The 22672-nt window shown below is 40.0% G+C and overlaps 1 protein-coding gene and 1 pseudogene across 3 annotated transcripts in view; one reads left to right on the top strand and one right to left on the bottom strand.

The window, feature by feature from the left end:
* NDFIP1 (Nedd4 family interacting protein 1) overlaps positions 1–22672 on the top strand; it is a 74018-nt gene that overhangs the window by 24644 nt on the left and 26702 nt on the right. The window lies entirely within an intron of this gene.
* Positions 19685–20967, bottom strand: LOC116859177 (annotated as a pseudogene).

Genomic DNA, 22672 nt, shown 5'->3' with positions numbered 1-22672 from the left:
TGAATATGGAAACAGAATTTGTGTCAGGAGCTGTAGATCTACAACTGTGATTCTTTTTTGACTCCCTCTTAGTAAGCAATGACTATTTTTTTGTAGCAGTGATTGGATTCTTGCTGATCCATTAATTTTCTTGCCTGTTCCTACTGGTGACCACTTGTTAGGGGAGATTTAGTTGGTTTTATCATTTTCTCTTTGCACTGAAAACAGGGCAGAACTCCTTAGTTTGGGTAGGGACTAAGGCCCAGTTGAGGAAATCCTGGCATCATCTCAGCTGATGCCACCCACTGGTTTGTCTGCTCATAACTTCAAATTACTTTCTGCTAGATACGGATTATATCACATTACTTTACATAAAAGTACATTATAAAATAAATCCTTCTGTGAGAGTGACTTTGTATTCTTACGAATAAAAAAAAAGGCTTGAAGAGGTTCAAGTGCCATCTTTATTTATTTATTTTTAAGATTTTATTTGTTTATTTGACAGAGAGATCACAGCAGACAGAGAGGCAGGCAGAAAGAGAGAGGGAGAGGCAGGCTCCCTGCTGAGCAGAGAGTCTGATGTGGGGCTTGATCCCAGGACCCTGAGATCATGACCTGTGCCGAAGGCAGAGGCTTAACCCACTGAGCCACCCAGGTGCCCCAAGTGCCATCTTCTGATTTATCTGTCCTTAGGGCTTTAAAATAATTACTTTGGTTTCTTAAGAATTTACTATTGTGTTGTCTTTGAACAAGTACAGCTATTTATGGGGCACCTGGATGGCTCAGTGGGTTAAGGATCCTGGGACCCAGCACCCTGTTGGGCTCCCTGATCAGTGGAGAGCCTGCTTCTTCCTCTCCCACTACCCCTACCCACTTCTTGTGCGCGCACACTCTCTCTCTCCGTCTCTCTCCCCCCTCTCCTTCCATCGCTCACTATTTCAAATAAATAAATTCTTAAAAAAAAAAGTACATATGTTTAGTAGAACATATTCTCGTAATAGTGGATGGTGCCCGTTTAGATAAAGCAGCTTCTAACAGTTTAATTAGAGATTGATGCCGATAATAAGATTGATGTCTTATCTTTGTTCTCAAATTATTTTTGCCAATATAGGCTGTTGGTAAATACCATACATTGAATTTTGAGCTTTAAATAATCCAGTTGTAGTCGATTCTAGTGGCTGTCTAGATAGAAGTGCAGGATGTGTTGTTTCACCTTCACCAAGTATAGTAATAAAGTGAGTGTTATTAGACATCATTTAGCACTTCCTGCTGTTGAAATTAGGATGACTCATTTGTCTTCTTGAATAACACAGTTTATTAAAAGTTATACATACTGGGTCTAAATACTGTTCAAATTTAAGAATGTGGTCAAATATTTTCTTACTGATTAAAACAGTTCCTTTCACATGTATGTTTCTTATCTCCCTTAGCAATTGAATATTGCCTTTTTTTCTTTTAATTCACATTTATACTAATATCAGTTACTAGTTAATGAGATGCTTGAATGTTATTTGGAGGTTTTTCTGGAAGTTGGATAGTTTATGAAAAGATACACAGGTTTAGGGAATAATTTCTGTTTAATAACAGTTTGATTTTAGTATTTAGTGCTTAAATGTGACATTTAAAATTAAACATTTCTTGTTAGGCATTAGTATACAGATACTCTTTTAATATACTCAAGTCAAAACAGTATACTTGTAAAGGAAAGTTTGATTTCCCTTCCTTTCCAGTCTCTTCTCAGGTGTAAGTGCTCAAGTTGGTGTGCATTCTTCAGGCCTTAATAATTTTTTCCCTTTCCTTTTTAAAACAAGTTTTAAAAAAAAATATTTAAAAATAACCTTTAATATTTGTAACATTTTTAAACTTTCAGAAGCATTGAGAAGATAGTAGTTTCTGTGTTCCCCAGATCCAGTTTTCTCTGTTAACATCTTACATTAGCATGATACATTTATGACACTAATGAACCAATACTGATACTTTATTATTAACTAAACTCCATACTTTATTCACATTTTTGTTTTTGTTTTTTTAATACAACTTTTTTTTTAAAGATTTTATTTATTTATTTGACAGAGATCACAAGTAGGCAGAGAGGCAGGCGGGGGGCGGGGGGGACAGGCTCCCCGCCGAGCAGAGAGCCTGATGTGGGGCTTGATCCCAGGACCCTGGGACCATGACCTGTGCCGAAGGCACAGGCTTTAACCCACTGAGCCACCCGGGCGCCCCAGATTTTTGTTTTTTAATCTAATGTCCTTTTTTGTGTTCCACAATCCCATACAGGTTACCACATAACATTTGGTTGTCATGTTACTTTAGGGTCTTCTTGGCTGTAATAGTTTCTCAAATTTTCCTTGTTTTTGATGACCTTGACAGTTTTGAGGAGTTTTGATCAGGTGTTTGTAGACTGTCCCTCAAATGGGATTTTTGTGTGTGTGTGTGCAGTTTTATTGAGAAATAATTGACATACATCACTGAATAAGTTTAAGGCTTACAGCATTGTGGTTTAATTTACATATATTGTGAACTGATTGCAGTAGATTTACCCATCATTCCTCTGCTCATACAGTCAGTTGGATTTGTCTGAATCTTTTTTTTTTTTAAGATTTTTTATTTATTTGACAGAGAGCACAAATAGGCAGAGAGGCAGGCAGAGAGAGAGGAGGAAGCAGGCCCCCTGCTGAGCAGAGAGCCCGATGTGGGGCTCAATCCCAGGACCCTGGGATCATGACCTGAGCCGAAGGCAGAGGCTTTAACCCACTGAGCCACCCAGGCGCCCTGTCTGAATCTTTTTTCATGATCATACTGGGGTTGTGGGTTTTAGTGAGGAAGACCACAGAAGTAAAGTGCCATTTCCATCACATCATACGAGGAAAGCGTACAACCTATGTGACTTAACACTGTTGATGTTGACCTTAATCACCTGGTTGAAGTAGTATCTGTGATGTTTTTCTACTGTAAAATTACCCCCCCCCCCTTTTCATACTGAGCTCTTTGGAAGGAAGTCACTATCTATGTATAATATACATTTAAAAATTGAAGAGTTATGCTCCACCTTGTGGAGGGCAGGGTATCAACATAAATTACTCAGAATTTTTCTGCATGGGATAGTTGTCTCTTCCTGTGAATTTATTTATTCAGTGATACCAGGATGGACTCATTTATTTTATTCTTTGGGTTATAATCCAGTACTCATTTATTTTGTGGCTCAGATTTTTGCACTTTTGGCCAGTGGAACTCTTTTAGTTGGCACTTGTGTCCCTCTGACAGGATTCCATCGTTTTGGGTTTTTAAGCATTTACTTTTTGGCACGAGGCTCATCGTGTATATTTCCTGCGCCATCGTGGAATCAGCTATTTCTCCAAGGAGCCTTGCTCCTTTTTTTGAACAGTGATACTAGAAACCAAGATCTGTGCACATTGCTACCAGGAAGACACTGCTTCTAGGCCTTCTAAGTTAACAGAGTAAAGAAATACAGGTGGGTGTACCCATCTGTAAGCATTTCTATATGTAATCACCTGTATCTGTATTAAACTAACCAACTCTGACCCATTACTACATGGATAACTCTAGCCTACTCCTTGGCCTTTTTGGAAGCTCCCACTTCAGCAGTGAGAATCCTTGCTCCCACCACCCACCATCCATTTACTTAATTCTTCAATTCTAATACACATGTGTAGTGGTGTCAGAATTGTTAACCTACACCTCTGTGGGAAACACTTTTATCAGTTAGAGGATAAGACATTTACACAGTGCTTTTAGTCTTACAGATTGTACTGGTTTCCAAAGATGCTTAGGTGCTTAGGTCAGCACCTTTCCTTCACCTTCTTTCCCCTCACCTTCTTTAGTGGGGTTGTTTGAAACTTAACAATAGTTAGATTGTTAAGAAGAATGGTTGGAGTGATTTCTCTTTTTTCCCCCAAAGTTGCTGTTAATAATCACGTTTTGCTTTTTAAAAAATTCCTTTAACAAACTTTCTTGGAAATAGTTTCAACTTACAAGTTGCTGGAATAGTATAAAATAACACCCATATATTTATTGTTCACATTCACCTCAAACATGAGGGTCTGATTAACAACGAAATACAGTGTTATAAAAATTGAAAGTACTATCAGTAAAAACCCAAGTCCCTTTTTAAAAAAATTAACATGTAATGTATTATTTGCCCCAGGGGTACAGGTCTGTGAATCATCAGTCTTACACAATTCACAGCACTCATCATAGCACATACCCTCCTCAATGTCCATAACCCAACCACTCCATCCCTGCCACCCCCCACCCCTCCAGCAACCCTCAGTTTGTTTCCTGAGATTAAGAGTCTCTTATGGTTTGTAAAATCCAAGTCCCTTTAACCTCACAGTTCTTTCTCTGTAGAATTATGTGCTTGTTTTGCAATTTACTTTGTTAATAAATTATTTTTTTAAAAAAGATTTTATTTATTTGAGTGAGAGAGAGAGCATGAGAAAGGGAGGGTCAGAGGGAGAAGCAGACTCCCTGCTGAGTAGAGAACAGATTAGGGACTCTGTCCCAGGACTCCAGGATCGGGACCTGAGCCAAAGGCAGTCGCTTAAGCAACTGAGCTACCCAGGCGCTCATTAATAAATTATTTTTAACTTATTATGTCCTTGTGAAATTTAGCTGAAATTTTATGGACTAGGCTGTCAGGAATATGGTGTTCTTAGTATTTTGAAGCTTTTGTTTTAGGAGTTTTATTTTATAGCATCTAACCTTTTCATACAACTTTGCGTTAATAAGCAGGGTTTGTTTTGTTTTATTTTGTACAGTAATCTCCCCAGCATGGTGCTCAGACTCATGACCCTGAGATCAAGAGTTGCATGCTCTGCCACCTGAGCCAGGCAGGTGTCCCAATAAGCAGTTTGAAGCTTGTAGTGTAGGCCTCACTATCTGGAAGGTTTACTTTGGACATAGAGACTGATACAGGAGAATGTAAAAGGACTTTATTAAAACATCTAATCAGGGGGCACCTGGGTGGCTCAGTGGGTTGAGCCTCTGCCTTTGGCTCAGGTCATGATTCCAGGGTCCTGGGATCGAATCCCGTGTCCGGCGCTCTGCTCAGTGGGGAGCCTGCTTCCTCCTCTCTCTCTCTCCCTGCCTGCCTCACTGCCTACTTGTGATCTCTTGTCTGTCAAATAAATAAATAAAATCTTAAAAAAAAATTTTAAAGAAAACCATCTAATCAGTAATAGTCCATCTTCTGTCATGAAGTAAGAGTTACTGTGGGTGAGAATTTTAACCCCTTTCTAGCCTTATTTTTTCTTTTGTAAAATGAAGTAGTTGGACTATATCTCTTTGATTCCTTCCAACTTTATAATTGTTTTTGTATGTAGAAGCTGGTGGCTTTGATCTGAAGAGATGGCATTCTCTTCATGATTTAGCAAACTTCTTTCATGATGAATAATTTTTAAAAGTAATGTCAGTAAATATAGATGGTAAATGTATGCTAAAAGATAAAAGAAATTACGCATTGTTCAAAAATATAGAAAACGTCTCTTTAATAGTATATTTTCAAAAAAATGGGTCACTGAGGACAGAATACCATTTTGTAATTTTTCAGTACTAGTTGTAAGTCTTTCCCTTCTCATCAGTGTCAAACATTGTATATCATAGGAAAAAATTAATAATGCTTTTAGTAATCAGGAAAAGTAATCAATAATTACAACTTTTTCGGGACGCCTGGGTGGCTCAGGTGGTTAAGCAGCTGCCTTCTGCTCAGGTCATGATCCTGGGATCAAGTCCCACATCAGGCTCCTTGCTCGGCAGGGAGACTACTTCTCTCTCTCACTCTGCGTGCTTGTGCTGTCTCTCTGTCAAATAAGTAAATAAAATCTTTAAAGAAAATAATTACAACTTTTTCAAATGTACTTTTTTGGGGGGTAAGTGTGGGGGCAGAGGGAAAGAGAATCCCAAGCAGGCTCCACACCAAGCACAGAGCCTGTCATGGGGCTTAATCCCATGACCCTCAGATCATGGGATCCGATCTGAAATCAAGAGTAGGATGCTTAACCAACTGAGCCACCCAGGCACCCCAATGAACTTTATTTTTTTAGAGCAGTTTTAGGTTCACTATAAAATGATCATCCACTGTCACATAATTTTATTACTTCATGACAGAAGCTGGACTATTACTGGTTAGATGACTTTTTGTTTGTTTTTAAAGATTTTTATTTTTAAGTAATCTCTGTACCCAATGTGGGACTGGAACTCACAACCCCAAGATCTCGAGTCACACGCTGTACCCAACTGGACCAGCCAGGTGCCCCTGATTAGATATTGTAATAAAGTCCTTGTAAAAGTGAGAAAATAGTAATTTTAAAAGTTTTGTAGCTTTTTTTTTTTTTTTTTCAAGAAGCTGGCTCTTTGTGGTCTAGTATTCTCATTTACTGCTTTTTAGTAGTTGGATTTTCACAAGTTTTGAAATTCTCATGTAACTCTTGAAACAGAGTAAGAAGTATGATTTGAGGGTAATCTGCAATTGAGGATCTCATACATGATTGATGGCTGATACTAGGTTCTTTTCAATGGTTTGTCCTCCTGTGGCTGAATTGAATTTCCAGATGTAGCATTTTATTTTTTATTATTTTTTAATATATATATTTTAAGATTTTATTTATTTATTTGATAGGCAGAGATCGCAGGTTAGGCAGAGAGGCAGGCAGAGAGAGGGGCGAAACAGGCTTCCTGCTGAGCAGAGAGCCTGATGCAGGGCTCGATCCCAGGACCCTGGGATCATGACCTGAGCCGAAGGCAGAGGCTTTAACCCACTGAGCCACCCAGGCGCCCCAGATGTAGCATTTTAAACTGTACTTAAAATAATTTCTACTCAGTCATAAATGTGAGGGTAGGCAGCATTAATTCTCTTAGACCTGTTGGCCTGGTTTCATTTTAGGTAGCTAAGTGAGGTGATCAGAGTTTTGCGATCTTGTGAGTTTCACAGCCATCTTGCCACCTTTCAGTGGCAGCTTTCAGATGACCAGCTGAGTAGAAAGGGAGAAGGTTTATGGGGGGCATGAAAGGTAATCATTGGCTTATTATATTAGCATCTGCTATTATTTGGAAGGTTAAAATATCTTTTCATGTATCAGATTTGATGTAATCCAAATGGCATTTTAAGTTTAATTTCCTATTTCAGTGAAATAGTAAGGTAAGAATCTGTGATTGTGTTTAAAAGGTCTTGACAATTACTGGGGCATGCCTTCTAACACTGATTTTGCATTTCTCTTTGCAGATTGCTTTATTATTTAATTGTCCCTGGTTAATGCTGTACATACTTCTGAGAAAGGAACTTTTTTTTCCACTTTAAAAAATTAAGGCTGACTTAAAAAAAAAAATTAAGACTGACTTTCAGATATTGCAGTGTTACTATAATAGGTTATTTAATGAAGGAAAATTCCACCATGCAGTTAGTGAAAAGATTATTCAGTTATTTGTATTCACTCAAAAGTCTAGAAGGCTATCTGAAAGATTGGATTGGTGGTTTTTATTTTCTTCTCTATATTTTTGCCTATTGAGTGATTCAAGAGAATGTTTTATGGTCTTGATATAATATGAATTATATTCAGAGAATGAGATCATAGATAAAAGATACATTTAAAAAAATTTTTATTAACATATAATGTATTATTAGCCCCAGGGGTACAGGTCGTGAATTGTTAGTCTTACACACTTCATAGCACTCACCATAGCACATATCCTCCCCAGTGTCTATAACCCAACCACCCTCTCCCTATCCCCACCTCCAACCCTCTGTTTGTTTTGTGAGATTAAGAGTCTCTTAATCTCTTTGTGAGATTAAGAGTCTCTTATGGTTTCTCTCCCTCCTGATCCCATCTTGTTTTTTTTTTTCCTTCCCTACCCCCTAAAACCCCCACTCTGCCTCTCAAATTCCTCATATTAGGAGATCATATGATAATTTTTTTTTAAGATTTTATTTATTTATTTGTCAGAGAGAGAGAGAGCACACAGGCAGAGTGGCAGGCAGAGGCAGAGAGAGAAGCAGGCTCCCTGCGGAGAAAGTAGCCGGATGGCGGCATTCGATCCCAGAACCCTGGGATCATGACCTGAGCCAAAGGCAGCTGCCTAACCAACCGAACCACCCAGGCATCCCAATCATATGGTAATTGAAAAGACATAATTTTAAGATGGAAGAGCTCACCTGGTTCCAGGTAGGAAGCTTTTGAGAAGATGAATAGCTTGGCCTTGAAGGATGAGCAAGATAGTGAGGGAGACAAGGATTTGGGGGGAAGGGTGAACTCTTATGACTTGTTTCCAGTGGGAAACGTGTCAGGGCCAGGGCCTAGAGCATATCACCCTCTCTGGTCTGGAGGCCTTGTCTCCCTCTCTCCTCTCCGTGGAATGCTCTCTCCCTCCTCCCTCCCCCCTTCTTAGTTTAGGTAGTCTGTCCTAAGGGGAGTTTCAGTAACCTCCCCCCTCCAGTTGGGTCAGTTTCCCCTGAGCACAGTGAGATTCCTCTTTTATGACACATTTTGTAATCAGGTTTTATTATTTTTAATTTGTAATTCAGTTTTTATATCAAAATTATACATGCATATAGGTTAGAGTCAAATAAATCTTACAGGCTTATTACTAAAAACAGTAGTCCCCTGTTTACTTGCCTGCTTCTTAGCTCTTTTAGCTGTTTCTTTTGCTTTTTTGTTGTTATCCTTGTAGCAAAAGAACATTTTATAGTGTGCTATGTCTTGATTTTTCAGTTTTCGTTGTTGAAAAAAAATTGACTTTACCACTGTGGGGTGTAAGGATTTGTCTTTTACCTCCCTACCCTAGCTGCATATACTCCTACTTCCTGTCTCTTCACTTTTCTGATATTATTGTATCTGTTATGTGGTTAGATCAATATTCAGGATTTATAGAAATTGAAAGTAATAAATACTGTTCACAGCTAAGATATTTGGTGTCCTGTGGTTTCTTGTCCTTGCCTTAATTGTACTTTATTTTCCCTGAAGTTAATAATTATTTTGAGGGTAGGGAATTAGGTAAAATAGGTGATGGGGATTAAGGCATGCACTGTGACAAGTACGGGGTCATGTATGGAAGTGTTGAGTCACTATATTGTCACCTGAAACTAATATTACACTGTATGTTAACTGTACTGGAATTAATATAAATTTTAAAAAGTAATTATTTTTTGTTTACTTAATTTCTGTGTACATATCATATATTGCTAGTAGCACCAATTCATCCTCAGGCTCTTAAAACTAATACTACCTCATAGTTTTTTTTAATATATTCAGATATATCAGGTATTTTATTGATATCATCGAGGGTGGGAAGGGGTCTTTCCTGGCCTTTTGACCCATTTTAGAAGATTGCTCCCAAGGTCTGCTATTCAGCTATCATCCTGGGGGTTTCCTTTCCCAGGGTTTTTAATTGAAGCCCCTTTCTTTGATTCAGTTTTCTCTCTTGGTTTATTGCCTCATATTCCTAGAACACAGCCTTCAGTATCCTTCTGAGGAAGAATACATGGGAAGTTAAACCCCCTGCCTCTGTTTTTTGAGACTTTGTACATTGAAGACTCTTTTTTTTTTTTTAAGTTTTTTATTTTTTTTATTAACATATAATGTATTATTGGCCCCAGGGGTTCAGGTCTGTGAATCACCAGGTGTACACACTTCACAGCAGTCACCATAGTGAAGACTCTGTTACCTTCTCACTTAGACTTTTGGTCCAGAAACATTTTCCTTTAGAATTTTGAAGGCATTTACTCCATTGCCTTCTAAGTTCCACTGTTTTGCTCTTAGAACATGAATCCAGTTTTGTCTGATTCTTCAGATGGGGTCTGCTTTTTGTAGCCCTCTGTCTCATACGCTTGGAAGTTTTTAGGAGCTTCTTTTTGTTCCTGCTACTATTCCTACATTTCACTGTGTTGTATCTTGAGATTACTTTCATCCATTGTGCCAGGCATTCAGAGAGTCCTTTTGGTCTGGACGCCTATATCCATCAGTTCTAGTAAATTTAAAAAGTTTTTGTTTCCAGGTGCCTGGGTGGCACAGTGGGTTAAGCCTCTGCCTTCGGCTCAGATCACGATCCCGGGGTCCTGGGATCAAACGCAGCATCAGGCTCTCTGCTCTCTCCCCTTCCCCTTCCTGCCTCTCTGTCTACTTGTGATCTCTGTCTGTCATATAAATAAAGTCTTTAAAAAAAAAGTTTTTATTTCCATATTATGGAAAGAGCCCAGATGTCCCATTGACTGATGAATGGATAAAGAAGGTGTGGTGTACACACACAATGCAGTATTACTCAAGCATCAGAAAGAATGAAATCTTGCCATTTGCGAAGACATCAATGGAACTAGAGTGTATTATGCTAAGCGAAATAAGTCAGTCAGAGAAAGACAGATACAGTATGATTGCACTCATATGTGGAGTTTAAGAAATAAAAGAGATGAACATATGTGGGGAGGAGAGAAATTGTAAGAGAATCCTTTTTTTTTTTTTTTTTTGAAACGGTAAGAGATTTTTAATGATAAGAGAACAAACTGAGGGGTGATTGAGGGAGGTAAGTGAGGGGAGGGATGGACATTAAGGAGGGCACTTATGAGAACTACTGGTTGTTATATGTAAGTGATGAATCACTCATTTCTACTCCTGAAACCAACAATGCACTATATATTTACTAACTAGAACGTAAATAAAAATTTGAAAAGAAAAAATAAAGTTTTTGTTTGATTTTTCTCTGCTTTGTTTTTTTTTTTTTTCCCCTCTTTGGATCTAGTACCTACTTGTACTGATTCTTTAAAATGTTTTTTAGCCTCATATTTTTCATCTTTTTTTTTCTACTTTCTATGAGATTTCTCAATTTTAAATCTTTTTAAAAAAACTTTATTTACATAATCTCTGCCTAACGGGTGCTCAAATTTATGACCCTTAGATTAAGAGTTCTGTGCTCTTCTGACTGAGCCAGCCAGGCGCCCCGAGATTTCTCAATATTAGATTCTAGCTCTTTGTTAAAATTTTAATCTGTTAGTTTTAATGTTCAAAAACTCTAATCTCCCCTTCTCTTTTTTTCTTTATAGCACACCATCCTTGTTTCATGGTTCTGATGTTTTTCTCTCTTCTCTGAAATTATTGAAAACTTTTTCCTTCTAAGTTTTCATCCTCCTGCCTACTTGTTTCCTCCACATTGCATGTATTCTCTTTGTTTCGGTCTTTTGCGACTGTTAGAAGCTTTCATTAGGTGTGTGGTGGTCTTCACCTGCTTGGTTCAGAGTGCATAATCAGTAAAGCAGTTCGGAAGCTCAGTATGCTTGATGGAGTTTCTTGTTGAACCTGACTAGGCTGTTGCTTTGAGTGACAATGTCTTTAGGTCTCTTCTCTTGGGTTGCTCCATTTCCCCCAGAGAATAGGCCTGGCTGCTGGTAAGAAGGAAGCTGAATAGGAGGAAGAAGGCTGGGAGATCTCAAAATGGAGTACATAAACCTCTCTCTCTCTCTCTCTCTCTCTTTTTTTTTTTTAAGATTTTATTTATTTATTGGACAGAGAGCCAGAGAGTACAAACCAGGGGGGAATGGCAGAGGGAGAAGCAGCCCCTCCTCCACTGAGGGAGGGAGCCCGATGTGGGTTAGATGCGGGGCTGGATCATGACCTGAGCTGAAGGCAGACAATTAACCAACTGAGCCACCCAGGCAGGTCAGTCGTGTACAGTCTTTCAGTCTTTTTTTTTTTTTTTTAAGATTTTATTTATTTGACAGACCGAGATCGCAAGTAGGCAGAGAGACAGGCAGCAGGGGGTTAGGGGGGTGGTAAGAGCAGACTGCCTGCTGAGCAGAGAGCCTGATGTGGGGCTCATTCCAGGATCCTGGGATCACGACCTGAGCCACCCAGGTGCCCCGATAAACCTCTCTCTTAATCACTCATTTCTGATATGCTACCCTTTCTCCTAAACTCCATGTCTCCAGCCCAAAACTCTGTTTTACACTCTCCAGAGAATAAATCTCTAGTCCTCTGATGGGGATCTTAGGAGCTGTGTGTTTCTGGCTACATCAGCAACCTTTCTGCTTTTAAATCTAATTGTCATTTTTACTTTACCAGTACCTGCTGCTACCACTTGAGCCTTTTGAGGATATAGGGCAAAACAGGTTGCGTTGCTGCTTTCTGGTTCAGGCTTCAGTTTTCTTGGGTCAGCTCTGGTAGTTGACACCTGTCATCCTGTTCCTGGCTTTCAGGATTTTACTGCTGCTTCCTTTCCTGGTGCTTGGCTCTGTAGTTTTTTTGCCTTAAAAATAAAAACCTGGGTGCTCAGTCAGTTAAGCGTTTACCTTCCGCTCAGGTCATGATCCCAGAGTCCCCGGATCTGGTCCCATGTCGGGGGGTCTCTGCTCATTGGGGAGTCTGTTTCTCCCTCTATCCCCTCCCCTGCCCCGGGGCTTGGTCTCTCTCATTCACTTGCTCTCAAATAAATAAATAAAATCTGAAAAACAAAAAACAAAAAACCCCGTACTGACATTTACATTTAAGATGGCTTTGGAAGGGATAAGAAGTAATTGTGTGTGTTTAATCTTTAAGTGAAGAATTAAAATTGCATTTAATTCTTTTGATTGTCTTTTCTTTGGTAAACTACAGACTTAGGTTAAAAACACCAGTCACCTTTACTGTTGAGTCCTTTATCCCATACCAGTCATGGCTTTACTTGTTCATTGAGTGATGTTAAATTAATCTAGCAGTTAAACACTTGTATAATGGAACATTCTGTGATGGTGGGATGGAGGGAAAGATACGAGATGCTTAATGCATCTCTCTTTCTTAGCTCACATTGTTTTTGAGGGAGAAGGGGACTTCATGATCAAACCCAAGTTAAGGAAGATTCACTTGAATACCTTTTCCCGTCCATAATCTCTACCGTAGTTTGCTCTACTCCAGGCCTAATAATAATATAGTAATAAGCAGGCATAGCTTTTGGAACTTCTCAGCCTGAGGGAGCTGTGGTTGCTCATGGGGCTAGCAGAGCCAAGCAATCTGTAGTCTGTGCTTGTTCCTGGCTTCTAGGCATGTCTTTCACTTTTGGTATCTGGACATTGACTTTACTGGGTTTTTAATGTAGACTATGCCATTTCTTGGATATACTATTTGGTTGTTTTTATTTATTTTTAACTTTTTTTTTCCTTTAAGATTTTATTTCTCCATTTGAGAGAGAAAGAGAGCATGGCAGGGTGGGGGGATTACAGAAGGAGAGGGAGAAGCAGATTCTCCACTGAACAAGGAGTCCAACCCAGGGCTTGATCCCAGGACAATGGGACCACGACCCAAGCCAAAGGGAGACACGCAACCAACTAAACCACCCAGGTGCCCCCATTTGGTTGTTTTTAGAAGAAAAAAAAAACATTCAAGGAATTACGGTGTGATTAAAATACTAATTTTCCGAGGCGCCTGGGTGGCTCAGTGGGTTCAAGCCTCTGCCTTTGGCTCAGGTCATGATCCCAGTGACCTGGGATGGAGCCCCACATCGGGCTCTCTGCTCAGCAGGGAGCCTGCTTCCTCCTCTCTCTCTGCCTGCTTCTCTGCCTACTTGTGATCTCTGTCTGTCAAATAAATAAATAAAATCTTAAAAAAAACACTAATTTTCCTTCATATGTACCAGCTTTATTGAACACCTATTTATACCTAGTGTACTATGCTAAGTGTTACAGGTTGAATACTAAATGTTAAATGTTTGTTGTTCCTCAGGAGATAAAGGTTGAAGATGTCTGTTTCCTCCTTTGTGCTTCTTAAGCTTTTGTTGCCATTTATTTGAAAATTGGTAATTATAGAATCATAATGTTCTTTTAATTTTTGTTATGAAATACATGATATATACACAAGGAATACATGTAATACATAAGTTTATAAAGCCTGCTCATAAATCAAGTAACTATGAGTTTATAATCAGGTCACAGCAGTCTTCTGAAAGTTGGTTTTTGTTTTTTTTTGCTGGGGGGGTGGTTTCTCACCCCACCTTGCTTTCGGCCCAGTCAGTAAGAAAGAGTAAGCTTTGTTTCTGTTGCTTTGTAAAGCCTAGTTTCTCATCCGTTTTCTTCATGTTGATGTATTCTTGGTGTTAAGTAGTCCTAGGGATGCCACCTGCTGCTAACGCTCACTCATGGACCCTCATCACTATCCCACAGAGTCGGCACTCACCTGCATGGGGCTACATGCCTTGCCTGTACAGGGATTTGGTGATTTGTAAAGTTAGGTGAATACTCGAGGTAATTGTGAACTGGTAGGTTAAGACAGCATTAAGATAAGCCACCCGTTTCTTCAGGTAGATTTCTGTTAAAGCTACACCTTCATTCCTGCTTGAGTCAGCACATGCTAATAAGGTAACCTGCTGGGCCACTCACTGTTGCGTGCTGAGGTGAAGACAGCGATGCAGCATGCAAACGTCCCTGTGCATCACCAATACTCTTCCAGTCTCCTTTTCTCCTCTTCCTGAATTGTTAGTGAAGTGTAATTTATGTACAGAACCAACAAAAATCATAGATGCACAGCTTAGTGAATATTCAAAAGTTGGACATGCACTTCTGACTAGTACCCAGGTCAAGAAACAACATGACCAGCACTCAGAAAAGCCCCCTTCAGCTGCCCTTCCAGTTATCCCTTCCCCTGCATAACCACTGACTGGCATATGAGGTTCATCTGGCTTTGATCTTTGTATAAATATAATCATACAGTAAATGCTCTTGTTTCTGGCTTCTTCTGCTCAGCATTTTTTTGGTGAGATTCACCCATGCATTGTATGTTGTTGTAGTTTATTTATTCTCATTGCTGTGTAGTAATCTATCATATGGAGATATCACAAAATTAGTTATTCATTCTACTGTTGTTGATGGGCATTTAGGTAGTTTCCAGTTTAATTAATAGTGTTGCTTTAAACATCCTGGTGTGTCTTTTGGTGAACATATGTGTTTCTGTTGGCTGTGTAACTAGAATGGAATTGTGGGGTCATAGAGTATTTATAAATTCATCTTTAATAAATGCTGAGCAGTTTTCTAAAGTGGTTGTACATGGTGCACCTGGGTGGCTCATTTGTTAAGCGTCTGCCTTCGGCTCGGGTCATGGTCCCAGGGTCCTAGGGTTGAGCCCCACATTGGGCTCCCTGCTTGGCAGGAGGCTTCCTTCTTCCTCTCCCCCCCCGCCCCCGCTTGTGTTCCTTCTCTTGCTATATCCCTCTGTCAACTAAATGAATAAAATCTTTAAAAAAATAAAGTGGTTGCAGAAATATACAATTCTAGTTTGAGAGTTCTTGTCATTATATACCTTCATCAGCATTTGGTATTTTCTGCCTTTTTTTTTTTTTTTTTAAAGATTTTATTTGTTTATTTGACAGACAGAGATCACAGATAGGCAGAGAGAGAGGAGGAAGCAGGCCTCCCGCTGAGCAGAGAGCCAATGCGGGGCTGGATCCTGGGACCTGGGATCATGACCTGAGCCGAAGGCAGAGGCTTTAACCCACTGAGCCACCCAGGCGCCCCGGTATTTTCTGCTTTTAAAATATTATCTGTGGTTTTAGTTTGCATCTCTGTGCTGACTAATGAAATGGAGCCCTTTTTAATAAGTTTATTGGCCATCTGGTAACTTATTTTGTGAAATGTCTATTCAGGTCTTCTGCCTATGTTTCAGTCAAGTGGTTTCCTTTTTCTTTTTTCCCCCTTTTTCCTTACTGGTTTTTTTTAAAGAAGTTCTTTATATATGCTGGTTATGAGTCTTTAGTCTGAAAAATGTATCTTTTCCCCACTCTAAGTTGTGTTCATTATCTTAATGGCGTCGAAGTTCTTAATATGAGAAGCATGTGTTGGTGGACATCTTCATGTCCTTGGACATAAAACAGCTAACCATAAAGGAAGAAACTGATAGTCTACTTTTTTTTTTTTTTAAGATTTTATTTATTTGTCAGAGAGCAGAAGCACAGAGAGCTGCAGGCAGAACAGGAGAGCAGGCAGAGGGGAGAAGCAGGCTCCCCGCTGAGCAAGAAGTCCCATGTGGGGGGCACCTAGGTGGCTCAGTGGGTTGAGGCCTCTGCCTTTGGCTTGGGTCCTGATCCCAGCGTCCTGGGATGGAGCCCCGCATCTGGCTCTCTGCTCGGCAGGGAGCCTGCTTCCCCCCCTCTCTCTGCCTGCCTCTCTGCCTATTTATGATCTCTCTCTGTCAGATGAAAAAATAAAAAATAAAAAAAATCTTTAAAAAAAGAAGTCCAATATAGGACTGGATCCAGAATCCTGGTGACCTGAGCCAAAGGCAGCGCTTAACCGACTGAGCCACCCAGGCGTCCCTGATTGTCTACTCTTGAAGAATAGCAGAAAGATGGGTATCTCCTACTTTTGTAGGAAATTGCTGATAAAAATATGCTGTCCCCTGGGATGACCCAAGCACGAAGATAATCATAGGGTAGAGAATATTGACATACACAAAACAAGTACAGCTTGGAAGAAACCAGTTACTATACCTAAGAAATGACTTCTTTTGTTAATTTATTATAATGGTATATAAGAATAGTGCTTCTGTCAACAGTTAATGAAACAGTTATTTTTCCTTGTTGATAGATCTTGATCTTAATAATTGTACATAAAGCAACATTTAATAAATATCAAATTAACTTTTTAATATCCAAAGTCATCAGCCTAAATAGTAGTATTATGGCTTCTGCTAACAACCAGTCTTCCAGTTGATGGAAAAAATGGAAATGTTCTTTTAAGAGCATTAAAGGAAAAATAATCAAAAATTGACATCATGCTGGCATGTGTTAGTGCCTGATAAAATTTTTTTGAATGAAATATTCAAATTTCTGACTATCTCTGAGAAAAGTTGTGGGCTATGGCAGAAGAAAAGTCAATGGAAAGAATGGAAAGCTTGAATCACAATATATTTACATTTGATTATACTCCTCTAGGTTATATATCTACATTAATAGTGTTTACATTTTATTTATTTATTTATTTTTTAAGTTTAGGGGCACCTGGGTGGCTCAGTCAGTTAGGCGTCTGCCTTTGGCTCAGGTCATGATCCTAGGGTCCTGGGATCGAGTCCCACATCCGGCTCCTTGCTTGGCAGGGAGCCGGCTTCTCCTTCTGCCTGCTGTTCCCCCTGCTTGTACTCTCTCCCTCTCTCTCTCTCTGATAATAAATAAAATCTCTAAAAAAAAAAAAAAAAGTTTATTTAAGTAATCTCTACACCCATTGTGTGGCTCAAACTCACAACCCTGACTGAGATCAGGAGTCTCATACTCTTATGAACTGAGCCAGCCAGGTGTCCCAATTGTGTTTACAGTTTAAGTACTCCGTGTGGTTTAGCTGTTTTACAGAAAAGTTGTACAAATCAAACTATTCTAAATATATTACTAGATAGGCATGTAGGTTTTTGTTTTTTGGGGTTGTTTTTGTTTTTGAGAGAAAGAGGAAGAGTGTGAAAGCATGAGCAGTGAGAGAGAGAGAATCTCAAGCAGACTCCACGCTGAGCATGAAGCCCGATGTGGGGCTTGAACCCATGATGCCGAGGTCACGACCTGAGCCGGAACCAAGAGTTGGTCGCTTAACCAACTGAGCCACCCAGGCACCCTGATAGGCATGTAGTTTTAATAATAACTTCGCATTGGACTGATTTAAAAGGGTTGAGTTCTTTTGTAATTTTAATATTACCTTACATAATTGTTCTACAAGTTAGGATTTGGGGAGACATATGTATGTGTGTTATATATATCCTTAATGTGTATATCTTAATAGATACATTTTTATATACACACGTGTATATGTATTAAGTATATGTGTGTGTGTAAAATCTTAGTAGAGGCTAGAACTGTTCTTTATGCCAAGTCTGGAAATTGGACTTGTTCTTGAAGTCTAAAAGAATCCTTGATGAGATGATACCAGTTGTAGCCCATGTTCTGTTGGGACAACTTCCTTTTTTTTTTATTTCCCCAGAAAGCATTGCTTAATATAGCATTTTAAATGGTGAATAATTAGGAGGTTGTTTTTGCTTCCATGTTGGTATTTTATAGCTTTAACATATCTTAGATGAATACAACATACAGGGTTTAAAAAAAAAAAAACGCAAACAATATTTACCACTCTTGTATTTAAATTATGGACTAGATTTTATATATATAAATTATTTAAAAGTGAGTCTGTCTAGCTACTATTTTTATGTTTATTCTCTGAACAAAAGATAAATGGTTTCTACCATCCTGTTAAAAGGAGGCAGAACAAGCCAAGTGCTTACTGTCCATTTCAACTTGTCTTTGCTAGGACTTTTAATTACTTCTCCAAGTAGGCCTTAGAGCTCTGAAATCTGAGTTTTCTTAAGGAATCACGAAGTGGAGAAGAGGTAGGACTCACTCAGAATGTTACTGAGGACATGGATCGGTTAGTGAATAGTTGCTGCTTCTCAAAAGGTACGTTCAGAGGCAGAAAGACCTATCTGAAAACGTTGAATGATTACCCCTCTTATTTCCCCAATCTTTATAAAATTATGAAGCCTAGGGAGGGTGGGGCTTATCATTAACTTTGAAGGCTCTTGGTTATAGATTTTGAAAAAGTTAAGTGCTAGAAAACACTAGGCATCGTTTACTTGACGCTGTCTTGGTGAAGCTGTCAGTGGTGGAAATACTTGAACATAGGGCATGGATCCCCGGGGGTTGGCAGGTTGATGACAGTTTTCTGGTCCCACCCAAAAATCTCACAGTGCTGCTCTCATAGCCATGGTTGGCTCATTTAGTTTATCTGTGGTGGAGTGATTTCTCTGAGCACCTTGGCTTAGGAAAATTGAAGTTGGAGATGAGTGGCTACTATCTTGCCTTCCTCTTTTCTCTCTGGATGGTATTCCTTGTTACTTGGATCTCAGGTGAAGAAATAAGAAAACACATCAGGTTGGTAATCATAGTTTATAGCATTTGCTCTCATTTCTAAGGATTAAAATAAATACTACAAGTATTTTTCTCCTTCCAAACCAAATTTTATTCATCAATTGTATTTATGTGGTTACCTGTGGTAACCACAAAAATCTTGAAAAAGCTTTATAAACTGATGGCCTTTTCTAAGGGGATTTGCTGTGGTATTAGAGTTTTCATCTGTTACTGCATTGACTTTTTAAGGCATCATTCTGATTTCTTTTGCTTTGGTGAATTTTGACTTTTAATCATGTTTTCATTTTGCTATTAAGAGGATTTGCATTTAATTTTTTCTTCTGACATGAGACATATTGTTGGGGAAAGTCTAATTCTGATGGTTTATTTTTAAAATTATCTTTAGGGAAGCTCTTGAAGTGGAAAAATTTAAATTAATGTGCTTATGCTCAGCTTTTAAAATAGGTCGTTAGCCAAACTATTTTGATTTCTGGATCCTAATATTTTTCTCATCAGTAGGGGAGAATATGAAGGATTTTTTTTTTTTTTTACTGGAATTAGTTTGTAATTCAGTGTGTTATTTTTCCTTATTTTTGTCCATTTGCAAGTATGTGTTCCATGGTAAGCCCTGAGGATACTGGTGGGATGAAGACCATTCTCTCACATTAAGGGGCATAGACATTGATTTAGCAAGAGAATGATGATTTGGAGCAGTAAATTTTCAGGGTTCCCCCACCCCTCATAAAAATGCTTTAAAGGTGGCGTCTTGCAGAGTGTGCAATGTCACAATAGGAACAAGAGCAAGTGTGCACAGAGACATGGCTAAAGAGCTCACACAGCTTCTGTGCTTTACTGGCTGGCAGCTCTAGGCCACCTCTTCCTCTGCCTCCTGCTCAGACTCACCCTCCTCCTCGGCTGTGGTGTCCTGGTCCTGCTGGTAGTCAGACACCAGGTCATTTTTGTTGCTCTCAGCCTTGGTGAAGTCCATCTCGTCCATGCCCTTGCCTGTATACCAGTGCAGGGAGGGCTTCCACCAGAGCTTGGCTGTGAACTGCTCTGAGATATGCTTGAACAGCTCCTGAGTGGCCGTGCTATTGCTGATGAAGGTGGCAGACATGCTCCCAGGGTGGGATGTCCCAGCTGTTCTTCTGTGGTTGGGGATACACTCCACCAAGTTGCTGTTCTTCTTGTTTGAGATGTTAAAAAATCTGTTCATCCACCTTCATGGAGCCGTCGGACCCTGGGGCCACAGTCAGGGAGTGGCTGTGGCAGGGGTCACAGGCTGCCATCTTATTCTTGTCATCACATAGCTGCTGGGTGAGGTCTGGCACCATCAGAGCCTAGTACTGTGGCTATCTCCACTGGTCATTGGGGCGAAGCTGGGCATGAAGAAGTGCAGGTGAGGAAAGAGGACCATGTTGACAGCTAGCTTGAACAGGTCAGCATTGAGCTGGCCAGGAAAGCCCAGGCAGGTGGTGACCCCATTCATGATGGCTGACACCAGGCAGTTGAGGTCCCCATTGGTGGGTGCGGTCGATTTTAGGGTTCTGAAGCAGATGTTATGGGGTCTCATTATCAATGCAGTAGGTTTCATCTGTGTTTTTTTTTTTTTTAAACCAGCTGTTGGACTGGGAGGGTGACCTTGTAGGGTTCTACCACTGTGTCTGACACCTTGGACAAGAGCACCACACACTGAATGTGTTCATGATCCTGTCTCAGTACTCCTCCTAGATCTTGCGGATGAGGAGGGTACCCATCCCAGACCCAGGCCCTCAACCCAGGGAGTGGGTTCGCTGGAAGCCTTGTACTCAGTCACAGCTTTCAGCTTTCTTCCTCATTATATCCAGCACCCAGGCGACCAGCCCTGTACCTTCTGTGTAGTGTGCCTTGGCCCAGGAGTTCCCAGCACCACTTTGACGTAAGACAAAGTTGTCTGGACTGAAGATTTGCCCAAAGTGTCCCAAGTGCACACAGTCTATGGTGCCCAGCTCCAGGCCCATGAGCACAGCGAGGGAAGTGTACTTGCCACCATTGGCCTGGTTGTAGTACAGGTTTATCCACTCCAGCTGCAGGTCGCTGTCGTGGTGGTAAGTGCCTGTAATGTCACTGCCCTGCTAGTCTGATGACCTCCCAGAACTTGGTGACAATCTGGTTGTTTCACTGGTGGGCCTGGTGGTGGTGGCGGCCTGCCACTGCCATGGTGGAAGGATACACTGACACAAGAGCCCAGGAGCAGGTATGCAGAGTGCTCTTCCATTTGTTTGTTTGAGGTTTTTGGTGTGTTGTTTGTTTTTTGAAGTAGGCTCCACATCCACCATGGAGCCCAACACAGGGCCGGAACTCAAGACCTTGAGATCAAGGCCGGAGAGGAGATCAAGAGTTCCACACCTGACTAAGCCACCCAGGCGCCTCTCTTCAATTTCGTTTTAACTAAAATTCACATAATATAGGTTTGTGTTTTCAAAATTAGAAAATACTTTTTTTGGAGATATAATTCACATACCATGAAATTCACCCTTTTAAAAAAGTGCTAATTTAGTAATTAGCAATTTAGTAATTTTTACTGTATTCACGAGGTTTGGAACCATTACTGCTGTATTAACGGCAGAGCATTTTTATCACCCCCAAAGAAACCTGGATCCTTTAGCAGTCAGTTACTCTCCTCCTCCCTTCCCCAGCACCTGGCAAGTACCAGTCTTTCTGTATCTCTTGGATTTGCTGTTTCTGGTTATTTTATATAAATGGAATCATAAAATATATGGTCTTTTGTGACTGGTTTCTTTCACTTAGCATATTGCTTTCAAGCTTCATCTGCAATGGAGTATGTATTGGTACTTCATTCCCTTTTTTTTTTTTTTTGATAGGATGGATTATTCTTAGCCATCCTTTTGTATGGTTATACCATATTTTGTTTATCCATTCATCAGTTGATGAACATTTTGACTATTAAAAGTAATGTTGCCATGAACATTCACGTGCAAGTTTTTCCGTGAAACTATGTTTTCACTTCTCTCGAATATATACTTAGGAGTGGAATTGCTGGATCTTTTTATAACTCTCTGTTTAATTTGTTTTTGAGGAACTGCCAAACTTTTCCACAGTCGCAATCTTACATTCCTGCTGGCAGTGTGTGAGAGTTCCAGTTTCTCTGCATACTCAAAAACACTTGTTACTTTCCTTTTTTATTTTCTTATGGCCATATTAGAGGGTTTGAAGTGATACCTCTTGGTTTGATTTTGCCTTTCTGCTGTAACTGCTGATGTTGAACATCTTGTGTATACTGCCCATTTGTATATCTTCTTTAGAGAAATGTCTTAAAATTCTTCACCCATTTTTATTTTTATTTTTAAGATTTTTAAAATTTATTTGAGGAGCAAGCAAGAGAGAGAGCACAGGGGGAGAGGGAGAAGCAGACTCCCCACTGAGCAGGGAGCCTGCCACGGGCCTCGATCCCAGGACCCTGAGATCATGACCTGAGTGGAAGGCAGACAGTTAACCGACTGAGCCACCCAGGTGCCCCTCTTGCCCATTTTTTTTTTTTTAAAGATTACTTATTTATTTATTTGTCAGAGAGAGAGAGCGAGAGAGAGCGAGCAAGCACACGCACAAGCAGGCAGAGTGGCAGGCAGAGGCAGAGAAGAGAAGCAGGCTCCCACTGAGCAAGGAGCCTGATGCAGGACTCAATCCCAGGACCCTGGGATCATGACCTGAGCCGACGGCAGTGGCTTAACTGACTGAGCCACCCAGGCATCCCTGCCCTTTTTAAATTAGATTTTTTTTTTTTAATTGGTGAGTTTTTCTCTGTCAGAATTATTTACCTTATTTTAAATGTCATCCTCTAATTAAAAGCAAT

This window comes from Lontra canadensis, unplaced genomic scaffold (assembly GCF_010015895.1).
Source record: "Lontra canadensis isolate GAN:19392208 unplaced genomic scaffold, GSC_riverotter_1.0 scaffold149, whole genome shotgun sequence".
NCBI lineage: Eukaryota > Metazoa > Chordata > Mammalia > Carnivora > Mustelidae > Lontra > Lontra canadensis.
The sequence above is the reverse complement of the archived record's forward strand: the minus strand, read 5'-3'. Positions and strand labels throughout refer to the sequence as shown.